We start from the raw sequence: 18,198 nt of genomic DNA, 5'->3' as shown, positions 1-18,198 counted from the left end.
TCATCATCATCGTCATCATCATCATCGTCATCATCATCATCGTCATCATCATCATCGTCAAATTTCTGCCATGGAAATAATGGACACCCACACAGACTCAAGGCAAGGCAAGGCAGGGCAAGGCTAGGGGATGGGGTAAACCCGTTTTGAAAATCAAACTAGTTTTCGCCTCTGGCATACAGCGCACACACACGACCCAGTCCCAGTCCCAGACCCAGACCCAGACCCGTTCCAGCAGCGGCAGGCAGGGGGCGGGGGGTGGCTTAGGCTTAGGCTTATGCCATGTTTAATAATGAAATTTGAAAAAATAATTATTCTAGCTGCATAGTAATTGGGTAGCCCTAGATGCACCAACAATCAATGACAATGATCGAAGGAGATGGAAGCGCTGCACGCGGTCCTGAGGGCGCACAATGGTGGTGTCCATGATGTTCGATAATTAATCCCTGGTTGCGGTTGCACCTCAATCTACTACCCAGTCAGAGCCACGCACATGAATGCTCCTCATCCGGATTTAAGACTTCTCATTAAATTGAGTAGAAGAACATGAATAACGCCACCTTTATGCACCCATTCAGGTGCATGATTATTAATTAATGCTGAAATCCTTTGGATTCCCAGGAAATCAGACAAAACTCTTGGGGAAGTGTTAATTGAGATCAAGTGCAGATAATTGTATACTGCAGACGATTTGGAGAAAACTGGAACATTTCACACCTCCAGGAGCGTCCTACCACCGTTCAGGCTGCACTGAGAGAAAGCACAGCCATGCTGAGATCCAAGTGCAACTATTCGGGGCTCAGGGCTTTTATTCTCTCTGGGTGTACAATACAATACGCGCATTTACACTCTCTCGATCTCTCTCTCTCTCTCTGTTTCTATCTATCCGCCGGATGCAACGCAGCTCTTTACGCTCTAGGAGCTTATGTACGTATGTTAATTGCGGGCAATTAATTTCAGTAAGCTAATCTTGATTTCCTTTCCTCTTTCCAAGACAAATTAATAAATTAACATAATTAACGCAAAGCAGAGTGGAGCGGAGTGGAGCAGAGTGGAGCGGAGTGGAGCAGAGTGGAGCGGCGTGGAGCAGAATGGAGCGGCGTGGACAATACATTTTTGTGGTGTAATTTAGCTCTGAAATATGTATCATTGTTTTCCATCCACACTACTCTGGATACTCCTCTCTCACACACTTGAACACTGAACACTGAACACTACTCATATTCAATCACTCATACACACGCACACTATGCGGTACGTATACTATTCAAACACAGTGTCAACACACAACCCCACAAACAGATTAAAACAAAAGCTGGTAAACAGGCAAATAAATAAGCATAAATGGTAGAATGCCATGGATGGAGGCGAAGAGAAGAGAAGCGAAGCGGAGAGCGAGGGACGGGGACACGGATAGATAGTAGTGTTGTGTTGCTCATGAGTGAGTGAACAAAAAAGAGTTGTTCACTTAAGTGAGCAACTGAACATGTTCCTTCCAAGTTGTTCTTTTTTGTTCACTTGTTCTTTGTTGTTCACTTGTTCTTTTTTGTTCACTTGTTCTTTTTTGTTCACTTGTTCTTTTTTGTTCACTTGTTCTTTGTTGATCACTTGTTCTTTTTTGTTCACTTGTTCTTTGTTGTTCACTTGTTCATTTTTACTCACTTGTTCATTTTTACTCACTTGTTCTCTACTCACTTTTTGCGAAATTTTGCTCCTCAAAGGGCATTTTGCGATCTGGCAGCTTTGCTCATATTTGCGTTTACTTCACACTTTTTATATTACGGGCAAAGCTGTTTACAATTTTGAAAAATTCACTATGTCGCTTATTCGGAAGTATAGTGAGATTTGGAACCATTTCGAGGAAGTTGGACGCCAGGAAGCCAAGTGCAAGTATTGCAAATCTATTTTGAGTTGCAAATCTCAAAGCAACTTAAGCCGCCATTTAAAGAGCAAGCACCCGGCGTCTATGGAGCCCGTTATCCGGCAAAACACCGATGGCCCGATTTTTGTGCAAAGTGCGCAACCAAAAATAACAAGCTTTGCTGAAAGGCCTGTACCAGCGAGCAAAGCGCAGCAGATTGATCTGCAACTTGTACGGATGATCGCCAAGAGTCATCACGCCTTGCGCTTGGTCGAAGAACCAGAATTTAAAAAATTTATTCACGATGTGTCGCACGCCCCAAACTATAAGCTTCCGACGAGGAAAACATTAACCAGCTCCTTGATTCCCAAAATTCGTGACGAGTACACTGGGACGATAATAGAAGAACTACGTGCGGCCACAGCGGTGTGCTTAACTACAGACGGTTGGACATCTATAACCAACGAAAGTTATCTGGCTGTCACAGTACATTTTTTATCGATGAGGAATCAACGATGCTGACCTCCTATACAATTTCTTGTCAGGCCTTTGAAGCGTCGCACACTGCTGCGAATCTGTGCAGCTTTTTGGAAAAAATTGTGACTGAATGGGATCTCAAAAACAAAGTCGCAGCAATAGCATCCGATAATGCACACAACATTGCTCTTGCTATTAGAACCGGCAATTGGAGTCATATACGGTGTTTTGCTCATACCCTAAATCTAATTGTCCAAAAAGCTCTAGATAAAATGAGCAGTGTGCGCAGAAAAGCTAAAGCTATAAGCGAATATTTTCATCGCAGCTCATCAGGCTTAAAAAAGCTTAAAGATATGCAAGCGCTGCTTAAGTTGGCTGACCGCAAACTAACACAGGATGTGCCAACACGTTGGAACTCAACGTACAAAATGTTTGAACGGCTGTCTATCCTGAAGGAGGCAGTCGTGGCAGCTCTGTCAACAAGGACAGATTTAATTTTGTCACCAGAAGACTGGGATGTCTGTGATGGAGTGCTTCCCGTATTAAAGCCATTTTATGAAGTTACAGAAGAGATATCAGCTGAAAAAAACGTAACATTGTCAAAAATAATTGCTTTGACTGGATTACTTCAAAGAAAAATGGCTCAAATATATCCAACAGTTAAAAATAACCTAGTTGCCGAAGTAATCAATGAAATCATAAACGAGATGGACGGCAGGTTTAACGATTTCGAGGCTAATATTTTGTATGCGGAGAGCACTGTTCTGGATACCAGGTTCAAAGGACGCGCATTTAAGTCTGCGGAGGCCTTTTAAAAGTCAGTAGCGGATATCAACAAAAAATTGGCTCAAACGATACGGTCACTCCCTGAACCTCCACAAGAAGCTATAAGCAACAAAAAACAAGAAGAGGACACAATATGGGCTGAATTTGATACCACCTTTCAGCAAGTAAGGCAACCCACCAACAATACGGCAACATCCATAAGAGAAATGGATAAGTACCTGGCTGAGGAGTACATCAGCCGAAAAGATGATCCATTGGTATGGTGGAATCAGCGGAAAGCGCAATACCCGCTACTTTATAACTATATGCTGAAGCGCCTCTGCTTAGTCGCCACCTCAGTGCCATGCGAGCGCATATTTTCAAGTGCAGGCGAAACCATACGTAAAAGGCGCTCCCTTTTAAGGTCAACAACCGTTGAAAATTTAATTTTTTGCATAACAACATGTAAATTGGAAGTGATTTCAACCTAATTTGTACTTAATTGCTTGTTTGCTTGATTAACATTTTTTTCTCTTATAGCGCTAAAATGAAGAAAACGAAAAGTATAAGAATTCCTATGAAAGGATCTCTTTTTTTTTAAGTTAGTATAAGAATTCCTATGAAAGGATCTCCTTATTTTTATGTTAGTATAAGAATTCCTATGAAAGGATCTCCTTATTTTTAGGTTAGTATAAGAATTCCTATGAAAGGATCTCCTTATTTTTATGTTAGTATAAGAATTCCTATGAAAGGATCTCCTTATTTTTATGTTAGTATAAGAATGCCTATGAAAGGAAATAAAAAGTTTGTCTTTTTGTTATATACATTTTTTTTTTTTTTTTAGTTATAAATGTTTGATTAATATTGAAATGTAACGTATTTTATTTGTGTAAAAGTCTGTGGTGCTTAGGGTTCTGTGCATGAATAGTGAACAACTGAGCAGGTCAGCAACTGAGCAACTGAGCAACTGAGCAAGTGAGCAACTGAGCAAGTGAACAACTGAGCAAGTGAACAAGTGAGTAACTGAGCAATCTAAGAGAGCAAGTGAGCAAGTGAGCAATATGAGTGAGTTGACTCACTTACTAAAAAAGAACAAGTGAACATGTTCACCAAAATGAGCAATGTTTACCCAACACTAATAGATAGGCAGACAGACAGGGAGATAGACTTATGAATAGTGGGGGCGGGTGGATGGCGGGGGCCACGAAAAACAATAAGTAGGTAAACAAGTAAAGTGGAAAAAACGTCAGGTGTTATAGAAATGCACACGAGAGGCAACAACGACGCGAACAAAACAAAACAAAAAACACACACACACACACAAGAAAGCAAAACCAACAAAAACCAAAAACCGTGCACAACGAAGCGGAGAATACCCTAAGAATTGAGAGTAAACCAAATGTATGGTATTCCCAGGAGCGAAAGGGGGATTTAAATAATAAATAATAAATAAAATAAGGCCCGGCTTACAGCCGAATAAAACGCTTTCCAATACTACGGGAGTACAACGGGAAACAAAAACAGCAACATAAACGAAATAAAATAAAGCTTCTACTCGCGTATGAAAAAACAGAAATTGTGCAAGCGTTTTGTTTGTGTTGTGTGCCTGTGTGTGCGTAGATAATAATAAAGACATGTCTAGACGTGATGAACTATTTTTCCTACAGGCATATACTACTACCACTATCACTACTATATAACTATTTACATACCACATGCCACATAGTATGTACAAGTTCGATTACAGTTTTCCCCTGCATTGCATTGGCGAATATTTAATTAGATCTACTCGTATTTACTCTGTGAATAACAAACAACAAAGTGTGTATGCACCGATTGTTGACACAAACAATCGTTGCTGTTAATATAATTACTGAATTATTGGCACATTTTTTGTCATATAATGTTTTGCAATAAAAATCCCGAACAATGCTTTTATTGCTCCTCAGATATGCAGCTAAATCATATTTTGTTTTTATTAATTTATTGACATTTTATGGCCAGACGGCGACAGACAAACAGACAACCCAACTCCCCAGAGCTGGTGCCGTGGCTGGGGCTCCCGCCAGTCCATTATCTTCTGTATGAAATGGGGGGGAATGGTATTGGATAATCAGGGAGGCAGCGAGACTCAAAGAGGGTGAATAGCATCTTCTACACGATTGAAATTGATGAAATTCCTCTTTTATTTCCATGGCTTTTACCTTAAACTTACATCGAAGGCGAAGGCTCTTCTTTGTCTTCACAGGTTAATGGCGATTATTTCGAAAGTAAAAGAATCACCTTTGGCCTTAATTAATTAATCTGAACCTCTGAACAACGAGATATATTTGTTCTGTTCGCCAACGTTTGAGCTGTTTTTCACATCATTTTTTAGCGGCTCTTTAACAAAAATCTATAAACAAACCCCACCTTCCAACACTCAACACATTGACCCACCTCAATATCCATCTGTGTGAGTGATTGGGCGGGAGGGGGGTGTCTTCTTCTACCCAAACTTCAAGCTGTCTGGCACTCAGAGCGACACGTGTCTGCTGATAAAGTGCCGCAGAAATTATTAGGTGAAAAGAAGAGACCATCTCCATCACCAGCCTCTGTAGGACATTGTATTTACGAGGCATACGACTCGTAATGTACGTATGTACGTTTTCATATCAAATGTCGGCAAGTTTCTTTCTAGCACTTACGTACATCCCTTCAAATATATGTAGAAAATACTGTCATCTTCCACTGATAACCGCCCACTGATAACTCTCTCATTCTCTGTCTGTATGTCGGACAATGCAAATCGCTGGACAAATGGCAAGTGATCCGACAAATTCTATATTTAGCCGACGCAAGGTCAACGAACTATCTAGAACTACACATGTACATGGGTATACCATGTATCTGCATCTGTATCTGTATCTTTATACTCGTTTCGTTTCGAGTAACTTGCATTAATGGGAATGCAGCAAGTATAAATGTATAAAGGAACACACATCTCATATAATTACGATACCCCATCCATTCGAACGAAAGATACGATGAAAATATTATATATTATACGAGTAAATTTTAGCTTTTCGCTGGAGGGAATAAGTAAGGAACTGCGTATCAAACTGACTTATTCACTCATTCAATCGCATCTTCAATTATGCATTCGCACTGCAATTCATTTAGTGGATGCGTCAATCAATCAATGGCGAAAGCCGTCACTCCGTCACTCCGTTACTCCTTCACTCATTCACTCCTGCAATCACTCATTAACTCTGTAATTCACTCACTCAATCAGTTAGTGCGTTTTCCGCCGTCACTCACTCGAAAGGCGAAAGCCTTTTTGGAGTCTTGCCAGCGGCGGGCGGGCATACATCTGTTTATTTTGATACTGCTCTCAGGCCGCAATGACTGCCTGACTGCCTGACTTAATGACTGACTGACGGAATGACGCTGTCCCCAGGAGTCAACACCAGCCACCAAAAAACCACAGATATACCCCAGCCAAATGCCGAAAATAATTGCATTCCCCAATACATAATTAGTGTTCATATTTGCATATATGTAGGAAACGAAGGAAAGAGAGAGACACGAAGCGGTCGTGTTTTCGTCGTGTCGTCGGCTCTGAGAGAGCCGATAGCAAGAGAGAGAGATCAGTCAGTTGTCAGTTCAGCCACGCATCAGACGTACACGCATATAATTATTCACAAACATACTTGTAAAACTTGGAGCTGTTATAATTTTAAGTCCAACATACTTATCAAATAAATGTTACTCGTTGCCATCAAGCAACTTAAACTACTACAAACTGGGGGCTCGTTCGGGAATAAGCCCAAGACAACAACATTTGCAAGTGAGATTTGTGCGTGTATTTGGAAATTTTGGCGAACACGAGACTGGAGACACAAGAGATCGGTCGCGGTGCGAAATTGAATTGCAGTCTGGCCTATAAGTGCGAGAGAGACACTTGTCGAAGAAGGCGCATTAGTGTGAGCAGACATTCAAGAGAGCTGGAGCGACAAAACTACGGCAGACGGCAGCAAACACAGCAAGAATCAAAACCTTCGTTGTTGTTGTTGTGCATTGCGTCTGAGAGGCTAGAGCTACAAGGAGACAAACGGCACAGAGACGACAATCTGAGCGCGTTCGTTCCAAAGAAGCGACAAAACGACGGCAGACGGCAGCAAACACAGCAAGAATCAAAACCTTCGTTGTTGTTGTTGTGCATTGCGTCTGAGAGGCTAGAGCTACAAGGAGACAAGCGGCACAGAGACGACAATCTGAGTGCGTTCGTTCCAAAGGAAGCAGAAGCGACAAAACGACGGCAGCAAACAGCAAGAATCAAAGAACATTGATTGTTGTTGTGTTGCACTGCGTCGGACGGAGACTACAACTACAAGAAGAGACAAGCAGCAAGGAGACGACCATTTTGTAACAGCAGAAGCAGCGACGATTCGGGAAGCGACAACGAGTTAACGGCGAACAGCGAGAGCAAGGCAAGGCAACAAAGAGAGGACGGCAACAGCGACATCGACAGGCAAGCGAGATCTGGATGTGGTGTTGTGTGTGCGTCAAATTTGGAGTCTGGAAAGTTCTACGCAGAAGCGAGAGTTAACAAGGGTAAACCCATAGTAAGGTGAGCGTTAACAGAGAAGCGATCGTTAACAGTGACGACTTTAAAGGCGTTTTCGGAGTCGATGTTAACTGGAAAATTGTTAACAGGCCAGCAGTAATAAGGTTGTTTAAGTTGATTTAATTACATTTTCTTAGATATAAGCTAATATCAATTATTTTGTATTTAAATCGTCACGATGCAAGTTGAAGAGATAATGACACTGAGAGTCGCAGATTTGCGAGAGAAGTTAAGAGAGCTTGCGTTGCAGATGACGGGACGAAAGCGCGATTTGCAAGATAGATATAAGCTAATATCAATTATTTTGTATTTAAATCGTCACGATGCAAGTTGAAGAGATAATGACACTGAGAGTCGCAGATTTGCGAGAGAAGTTAAGAGAGCTTGCGTTGCAGACGACGGGACGAAAGCGCGATTTGCAAGATAGACTATTAATACATCACGGCTTTCCAGTTGAGGATGAAGAAGAGTCAGAGGATGAGTCCGTAGTAACAGCAGTGGATGATACCGTAGCAGTTCAACCAGGTACGCGACAGGCAGAGTATAAATCTTGGTTTACGCTAAAAGACGTGGAAGGTAGTGTGTCACAATTTTCTGGTTCTAATAACCCCGACATCAATCAATGGATAGAGGAATTAGAAGAATGCGCAGCTACTGTTCAATGGAGTCAATTACAATTATTCATTTATGCCAAGCAGTTGTTAGTTGGTGCAGCAAAATCTTTCGCTCGTAGTTTGCGTGATATTCGTAACTAGAATTCGTTGAAGGCAGCTCTGTTGGATGAGTTTAGTGTTAAACTGTCGTCCGTAGAAGTACATAGAATGTTGCAAAAGCGCCAGCAGAAAAAAGGAGAGTCGTTGCATGAGTTTTTGTATGCGTTAATGGAGATAGCCAAGCCAATTAAACTAGATGATGAGAGTTTAATCGAATATTTTGTGGATGGTATACCAGACGCTAGGGCAAGTAAGGCAATGCTGTACCAAGCTAGAAACTTAAAGGAGCTTAAATTTCAGATCGATGTTTACCAGAAAGCTAGAGGCGGATCCAAGCCGATGAGTAAGAATTGGCCGCTGAGTAATAAAAGTGAGAGTTCGGTGAAAGGGTCGATGGCAGAGAATTTTAGGAAATGTTTTAAGTGTGGAGACAAATCGCATTTGAGGAAAGATTGTCCCAAAAATGATTTTTGTTGTTTCAAATGTGGCCAACCAGGACACCGTGCTGCAAGCTGTAATGTCAAGGTCGAAACCAGACAAGAAAAGAGATCGAATACGAACATTATTCGAGATAAGGAAGTCGTTGATAAGCCGTCAGGTATTTTCACTCCATCAGGTTTGGAATTAAAGGATATTAAGTACGCGAATTTGGTATTCCAAGGTTTGATTGATACTGGAGCAGATTTGTGTTTAATTCGCAGGAGCATATTTTTGAAATTTGTAAATCTTGAACTGATCGGCCAGGAGAAATGTTTAACAGGTATTGGAGATAGTCAAGTTGTAACTTTTGGTAGCTTTTCGTTACCAGTGAAAATCGATGAGATTGAAATGGAGGTAGAATTTCATGTCATTCCAGACGAGGATATTGGTTTTGAAGTCATTTTAGGAACGACTATTCTGGATCATGTGGACATGCAAGTTTCTAAGACAGGAACAAGATTTGTTCGTAGAGTTTGTGGCGAGGATAAAGATAAGAAACTTGATCAGGTAGCATCGTCCTCATGCGTGGAATTGTTTAATGAATATAAAGGCATTTGCATGTCAAGTATTGACGAAGTTGAGAAGGAGTTTTCAATTGATGTTGGTCATCTCAGTGAAGCACATGCTAGAGAGGTTAGGGGTATGGTAGGAAAGTACTAACCTCAGAGAAATGTAGAAGCGCCGATAAAAATGAAAATTGTATTAGTGGATGAGATACCAGTTTTCCAGCATCCGAGACGATTACCGTTGTGTGAACAGGAAATCGTGGACAAGCAAGTGGAAGAGTGGCTGGCTCAGAAGATTATAAAGCCAAGTACATCGGAGTATGCATCACCAGTAGTGTTGGTACCCAAAAAGAACGGTAGCAAGAGACTATGCTGTGATTACCGAAAGCTGAATGAGAAAATAGTTCGCGATAACTTTCCAATGTCACATATGGATACAGTGTTGGAGAAACTGCAGGGTGCAAAGTATTTCACCACGTTGGATTTAACGAATGGTTTTTTACATGTGCGTGTAGAAGTCGAGTCTCAAAAATATACGTCTTTTGTGACTCAGAATGGTCAGTTCGAATTTTTATATGTACCATTTGGAATTTCAAATTCTCCAGCGGTGTTTACCAGATTTATAATGGCTGTGTTGAGAGATTTGGTAAAGAATAATGAAGCAGCAGTCTATATGGATGACGTTATTATTTGTAGTCAAGATATAGAAGAGGGTTTGTTAAAGTTGAGAAAAGTATTGAAGATAGCGGAAATGAATGGGCTACGTATAAATTGGAGAATGTCAGCTGGGATACGACAAAAGGTTAATTTTCTGGGGTATATAATAGAAAAGAATACGATAAGACCAAGTGATGAGAAGACGAGGGCACTTCGAAAAGTTCCCAGTGCCAGTTGATAAAAAAGCAGTGCAGCGTTTAATAGGATTGACTTCTTATTTCCGAAAGTTTATTGAGGGTTATGCTGTTATTGCAAAACCATTGACAGATCTGCTGCGGAAGGATGTAAAATTTGAATTTAAGGAGATACATCAGGTTGCGTTTGAACAACTAAAGGTAGCATTGATTAGTAGACCTGTTTTAGAAATGTACAACCCGAAGTTGGAGACAGAAATCCATACTGATGCATCAAAATGGGGGTATGGAGCCGTGTTACTGCAAAAGAGTTTGGAAGACAGCCAATTCCATCCAGTTCAATATATGAGCCGTAGGACTAAGCCATGTGAAGAGAAATATCCTGCTTATGACCTTGAGGTTCTGGCAATTATCGAAGCTTTAGCGAAATGGCGTGTATACGTTTTGGGTATAAAGTTCAAAATTGTCACAGATTGTAATGCATTTACAATGACGATCAAAAAGAAAGACGTTCCTTTGAGAGTAGCACGTTGGGCCATGTACCTACAATATTTTAATTATGTTATAGAACATCGCTCAGGAACGAAGATGAGGCACGTTGACGCGTTGAGTCGTGTATCTTGTTTTATGGTGACCGAAAGTATAGCTCATCGTTTGAAAGAAGCTCAGCTAACCGACGATTGGGTTAAGGCTGTTAAAAGTATTGTGTATTCGGAATCAGATTTTGTTTAAGGATCCGGATAAGGAGCTCATCGTAGTACCAGTTTAGTTGGAAAATGAGATTATATCAATAGCACATAAGCAAGGACATTTTTCAGTTAAAAAGACACAAGATATCATTGAAAAGTCGTATTATATTCCGAAGTTAAAAGACAAAGTATGGCGCGTAATAAATAGTTGTGTCGAGTGTATCATTGTCTATGAAAAGACAGGAAAACGTGAGGGTTATTTGCAACCAATAGACAAGGGTGATAGGCCGTTACAAACGTATCACATTGATCACGTTGGACCAATGGAAATGACTAAAAAACAGTACAATTATATACTGGTTGTCGTTGATGGATTTTCTAAGTTTGTTTGGTTATATTCTACACGTAGTACAGGTGTTGAAGAGGTCGTTAATTGTTTGGAAATTCAGGGCACTAGTTTTGGTAATCCGAACAGAATAGTGACGGATAGGGGTGCAGCGTTTATGTCCAATTTGTTTCGTGAATATTGTGAGAGAGAGAAAATACAGCATTTAATGATTGCCACAGGCGTTCCACGTGGGAATGGTCAAGTCGAAAGGATGCACAAGATAGTGGTGCCTATGTTGTCGAAATTGTGTCAGGGTAATTCCGGTAGTTGGTATAAGCATCTAGGAAAAGTACAGCAAATGATCAACAGTGTTGAGCCGCGAAGTACCAAGGTAACACCTTTCAAGATATTGACTGGGCTAGACATGCGTATAGGAATGGATCCAAAAATAAAAGAAATATTGGAAGAATCACTTATCGAAGAGTTGAACAAAGACCGCGAAAAAATTAGAAAGGAAGTAGTTGAAAACATTGCACGGTTACAGCAAGAAAACAAGAAGAGTTTTGACTTAAAAAGGAAACTAGATAGACAGTATGAGGCTAATGAGCTAGTAGCTATCAAGCGTACTCAGTATGGTACTGGATTAAAGCTAAAAGGAAAGTATCTAGGGCCGTATAAGGTGGTTAGGGTAAAGAATCATAAAAGGTACGAAGTCGAGAAGATTGGGGATACTGAGGGTCCCTATAAGACCTCTACAGTTTCAGAATATATGAAACCTTGGCTAACCCATCCGAGGCGAATGGTCCGTCAGGACAGCCGAATGTAGGAAACGAAGGAAAGAGAGAGACACGAAGCGGTCGTGTTTTCGTCGTGTCGTCGGGATAGACCAGTAATCGGCTCTGAGAGAGCCGATAGCAAGAGAGAGAGATCAGTCAGTTGTCAGTTCAGCCACGCATCAGACGTACACGCATATAATTAGTCACAAACATACTTGTAAAACTTGGAGCTGTTATAATTTTAAGTCCAACATACTTATCAAATAAATGTTACTCGTTGCCATCAAGCAACTTAAACTACTACATATATATGTACTATAGTTGGTCCCCCGACAAACCGCAAAAGCGTTAATGCGTTTGTGGATGCCTCAGATTTTCGTCCTTTGCGGGGGCGGAAGGGGTTGTGGCGAAATTTTGACACAAAATTTTTATTTATTTATTAAATTAACAAATTATCTGTTAATAATGGTACTTAGTTACTAAAGGCGGAAAAAGATAAGTTAAAAGTTAGCTAAATTTAAATGATTATAAATATTGCATGCAATTAGTTTAAGAGATAGTTCAGGGGATAGGGTTTGACAGAGGGAGTTAGAATTATGGCATAAAACCCTAAAAGGTTCATGATCAGCATAATTAGACCTACATATGGGTAGACGGATAGGCCTAAAAGTACGGGTAGGTCTAGATGGAACGGAATGGAAGTCAATCTGACCCAAGAGAGTTTGGGAGTCAACAGTCCCAAGAAGGAGCTTGTGCACGAACATTACGCCATTGCATATTCTGCGATGGTGCAACGACGGAGGTCAATAAGATTTAGCCTAGACCGGTAGGGTGGCAAGATTCTACCCGAGTCCCAGTTAAAGTTCCGAAGGGCAAAAATTAAAAATTGCTTTTGCACGGATTCAATAACAGCCTGCTGCTCTTTATACTGCGGGCTCCACACACAAGAACAATACTCCAATATAGGACGTACTAACGAGATGTACAGTTGTTTCGTAACGTACGGGTCGTCAAACTCCTTGGACCAACGCTTGATGAACGCTAAAACACCCTTAGCTTTATTTACAGTTGCAGCTATATGGGTGTTAAAACACATCTTATGATCAAAAAGGACTCCGAGGTCATTTGAACTCGAAATTCGCTCAAGGACATGATTTCCTGTTGGCTCTGATGCTTCGCCTATGTTTCTGTTTCTGTTTCTGCTGCTCTCGATTTTAATTAAATTCAAGTCGCAATTTGCCTACATTTTGGCTGATTAGGTGACCCAGATACTTGCAGCATTTATATTATATTTTATTATGAAACGAGGGGGAACGTTGTGAGTTGCTGCGGAGACCGCAACTCTACAGGTATACCCGATACTAAGTCAGTATGGCTCTCCTCCGGCAGACGCCGCTAATATTAAACGACACGACAAAACCCTAAAAGGTTCATGATCAGCATAATTAGACCTACATATGGGTAGACGGATAGGACTAAAAGTACGGGTAGGTCTAGATGGAACGGCCAAGTCAATCTGACCCAAGAGAGTTTGGGAGTCAACAGTCCCAAGAAGGAGCTTGTGCACGAACATTACGCCATTGCATATTCTGCGATGGTGCAACGACGGCAGGTCAATAAGATTTAGCCTAGACCGGTAGGGTGGCAAGATTCTACCCGAGTCCCAGTTAAAGTTCCGAAGGGCAAAAATTAAAAATTGCTTTTGCACGGATTCAATAACAGCCTGCTGCTCTTTATACTGCGGGCTCCACACACAAGAACAATACTCCAATATAGGACGTACTAACGAGATGTACAGTTGTTTCGTAACGTACGGGTCGTCAAACTCCTTGGACCAACGCTTGATGAACGCTAAAACACCCTTAGCTTTATTTACAGTTGCAGCTATATGGGTGTTAAAACACATCTTATGATCAAAAAGGACTCCGAGGTCATTTGAACTCGAAATTCGCTCAAGGACATGATTTCCTAGAACATATGGGACAAAATGAGGAGCGCGACGGTAAAATGTCATAAGTTTGCATTTGGAAAGGTTCAGAAAAAGAAGATTAGTTGAACTTCACTTAGATCAAGTTGAAGGCGTGTGTGCAAATACCAATCAGAGTAAGAAAGACAGATTTTAACATCATCAGCATACATTAGTGTAGTAGAGTATGTTATAACTTGAGGAAGGTCATTCACAAATAAAATAAACAGAAGCGGGCCCAGATGACTTCCCTGTGGCACACCTTAAGTAACATTAACAGTATTTGACAACACTTTAGAAAACAAAACACGCAGTGGTTCCATCTACCACTACGACCCGTCCAATTTGCCGCCCAATCAGGCGCTCCAACATGCGGGCAACCAGTACCAGTCGGTCAACAACTCCGGCAACTACTCCAACTATCGCAGGTCGTCGCCACACCAGCCTCAGCCACCCCAACAGCAGCAGCAGCATCATCACCAGCAGCCGCCACAGCAACAGTTGCAGCAGCAACAGCCACCTCCACAGCAGCAGCAGCAGGTGTATGCCACAAATGAGCTTTCCTGCAGCTCCACAGAGAGCTACGCCGAGGAGGTTCAGTCGCCGGGTATGGAATGCTCCGAGGGTTACGAATCTGGTTACATGGTCAGCGAACAGCAGCCGCTGCCACAGCAACAGCAACAGCTCCCAGTGCAGCCGCAACAGCAGTCGCTTCCACAGCAGCAACAGCAAATCCCACAGCAGCCGCTGGTGCCACAACAGCCGGTGCTCGCACAGCAGCAGCCACAGCAGCAGCAGCCGACGATCCCACAGCAACTGCCACAACAGCAGGCCACCAGTCCGAATATACCAGCCTGCTGTGCCGCCGTCGAGAAGGAAATGGAGGCAGCCGCCATCGAGGAGGAGGAGCCGGATGAGCCGCTGCCGGCACCATCCACCTCTGCATCGTCCTCGGGCACTGCCGAGATGCCGCCCAGCAGCAGTCAGACACCGTTGCCAGTCGTCGTTGCCGCGCAGATGAACTGCGATGTCCAGTCTGTGTCGCCCAGCTCGACGCCCTACAGCCAGTGCGAGGCTAAGACCGTCAGTCATTTGCAGTGCATCAGCCAGGGCGTGGCCGTCGAGGAGCCAAAGACCACCTGGACGTACACGCAGAGCTACCAGGCGCCAGATGGATCCACGGTCTTTCACACCACAACCACCCCGAACGGGGCGACTCCTTACTGCGCCACCACATATCAGCAGGGGCCCGACGGCAACATCTATGCGGTGCCCCAGGGTATGGTGTATGCCGCCTATCCGCAACCGGGTGTGACCAGCGCCGGTGCCGGCTCCCAGCCGCTCTTCCAACTCACGCATGGTTCACAGAATCGAATGCCTTGCTGAAGTCCGTAAAAACTACATCCGTCTGCAAACCAATTTGAAAACCACGGTGGATTAGGTTAGAAAACTCAAGAAGGTTAGTCGATGTCTGAAAAAACCGTGTTGCGACGGAGATATCAAGCTGCAACAAAGATGTTGCAGTTGCCGGGTGACCAGGAACTCAAGAAGCTTCGGGATGGCGGAAAGCTTTGCGATACCACGATAGTTTTCAATGTTTGATCTTGAACCTTTTTTGTGAAGCGGAATGATGTAGGACTCATTCCAAATTACTGGGAGACAAGACTGTTCCAAGGAGAGGTTGAAGAGAAAGGTCAAGGGTTTGCAAAGGGACTGGGCACAGTGTTTTAAGATGCAATTTGGTACCTTGTCTGGACCCGCAGAAAACGATACCATCCATAGATGACAAACCTTCCAGAACAACGCTTTCCTCGAAAAAGGGCAGAAAAATGCTGTTAGCTTGAGGTAGCTGGTACGGATACGGAGTGGATGCGTTGTAAATATGAGACGAGTACGTTGTTTGGAAAAAGTTAGCGAATAAATTTGCAATACCAACAGCAGAAGCTTCTGTTTTGTTCTGGTAATGAAGGGACGGAGGAAAAACGTTTGACTTGCGCTTAGAGTTAACGAACGAATAGAATTTTTTAGGATCACTACGAAAGTTACTATTACATTGTGAAAGGTAATGATTATAACACTGACTATTGACGGCAAGGTACAGAGAGCGAGCGGAGGAGTATAGAGCTAAGGCCAACGTGGGGCCCGACTTCTGGTACTTTTTATAGAGCCGGGATTTATTATTTTTTAAGTATGACAAATATTTGCAGAACCAGGGAGGCTTGGACGATACAGGTACAGTGATATCTGGAACAAACGTATTAAGGGCGGAGTAAATAGAACTATAAAACGAGTTAACAGTTGCATCTATGTTCGGTAATGAATAAAGAAACGACCAATCAACACGCGAGAGATGTAGATCTAAATCAATAAAGTTTGTTTTGCGAAAACACTTTATGTGACAAGGAGCCATGGAACTGTCAGCACCTCCAGATTGTGTACACTCCAGTGATATCAACAAAGTTGGATGGTAAGGATCTTCAGGGAGAGATATTGGGCTTGCTCTAGATACCGTAGCAAGAGAACCATCGTTAACATAAACGAGGTCAAGAAGTCTGTCCCTAATGTTTTTAACGGCATTAATTTGGACAAGGGAAATATCCGTTAGCCCATTGATAAAGTCATTATGGCAATTGGGAAACAACAGGTTAGCGTCTTCACAAGGCAGCCAAGAAAGAAATGGGAGGTTAAAGTCCCCCATGACAATAATTCGATCATTGCACCCTAATGCTGAAACAACAGTTTTAATTGCTGAGAGGTGGTGTAAGTAACGCTCAGCATCAGACCTGGGAGGAATGTAAGAGCAGGTTAAATAGAAAAATGCGGAGCCAACACGAACTTTGACTGCAGCAAATTCAATTCCATGAATGTTATTGAATGGGAATAACTCAGATGAGAAAACAGATTTAACTGCAATCAGAACGCCACCTGCAAAAGATGGGCGGTCCATTCTATAAATAGTGTAACTATCAATGAAAATTTCATGATCATTGACAGAGGAGTTAAGCCAGGTTTCGGTAAACGCGATGGCATCGAAATCAAAGGACGCGCTATTAGTATGAATTTGACGTAATATTCCCAGCAAACTGCGAACGTTCTGATAGTGCATGGGAAAATAGTACATCAGTTTTTTGGAGCATGTTCGATAATTCTTGGATTCGAGTTCGAATCTTTTGAGAAGGAACTCATGCACAATTGTATGCTCAGGCCATATTGACGGTTCTAGAGAAATGGTCAAGGTCTGATATCACAGGAGTGTGGATACCAAATTTGGTTGCTCTGGCTCTTATAGGTTCTGAGATCCTTGAACTCATATTTTGCAATTGGCAAAACCGACCATGAAACCTGTGTGTTAAAGAGAGACAGAGCGAGAAAGAATGAAATTGTTTTCTTGATTCTGGCTATAATCATTATACGATCTGGTTCAGATTTCGCACTCTAGAAGATATAGTCATCTTCTACGATTCTGCGTTTTTAGTTTTCTCGTATCGTCGAAATTGTGGATGCCACAGATTTTCGCTCTTTGTGGGGGCGGAAGTGGGCGGGGCAAAGTTTTGAAATATTCTTGTAGCAGTGACATATCACAGAAGTCTGGATCCAAAACATCGTTGCTCTCGCTCTTATAGTCTTTGAGCACTAGGCGCTGAAGGGGACGGACAGACGGACAGACAGACATGGCTCAATCGACTCGGCTATTGATGCTGATCAAGAATATATATACTTTATGGGGTCGGAAACGATTCCTTCTGGACGTTACACACATCCACTTGTACCACAAATCTAATATACCCCAAAACTCATTTTGAGTATCGGGTATAAAAACACATGCAAAATCGCTGAGGTTTCTGCGTTATCTTTGGCCTGAAAAAGAAGTGCCAAAAACTATTCCACGAGGGACTGCTTATCAAAATGTGAAGGAAACCAACAAAAGGGGTGGGGGTGGGGGTGGGGGTGCTGTTGCTTATCGGGGTAGAGCCCCAGCGACACCCAGCCACAGAGCACCTGGGGCACCCGACTTTACGGTAATAGTTTTGTTATTATTTTCGTAGTTGCCATGCTGCTAATTAAATAAACACAATCCCACACTCCCACAATCCCACAAGCACCGGGAGTACGACTCTGTGCAACTCGGGGAAACAACGGGAAACTCCGTGAAATGCAGACAGCATTCCACATTCGT

At 42.4% G+C, this 18,198-nt stretch overlaps 1 protein-coding gene across 1 annotated transcript in view; it reads right to left on the bottom strand.

The window, feature by feature from the left end:
• LOC117193662 (sestrin homolog) overlaps positions 1-18,198 on the bottom strand; it is a 153,941-nt gene that overhangs the window by 125,826 nt on the left and 9,917 nt on the right.

This window comes from Drosophila miranda (genome assembly GCF_003369915.1).
Source record: "Drosophila miranda strain MSH22 chromosome Y unlocalized genomic scaffold, D.miranda_PacBio2.1 Contig_Y2_pilon, whole genome shotgun sequence".
Taxonomy (NCBI): Eukaryota; Metazoa; Arthropoda; class Insecta; order Diptera; family Drosophilidae; genus Drosophila; species Drosophila miranda.
Note: the sequence above shows the minus strand (reverse complement) of the source record. Positions and strands in the feature narration are given on the sequence as shown.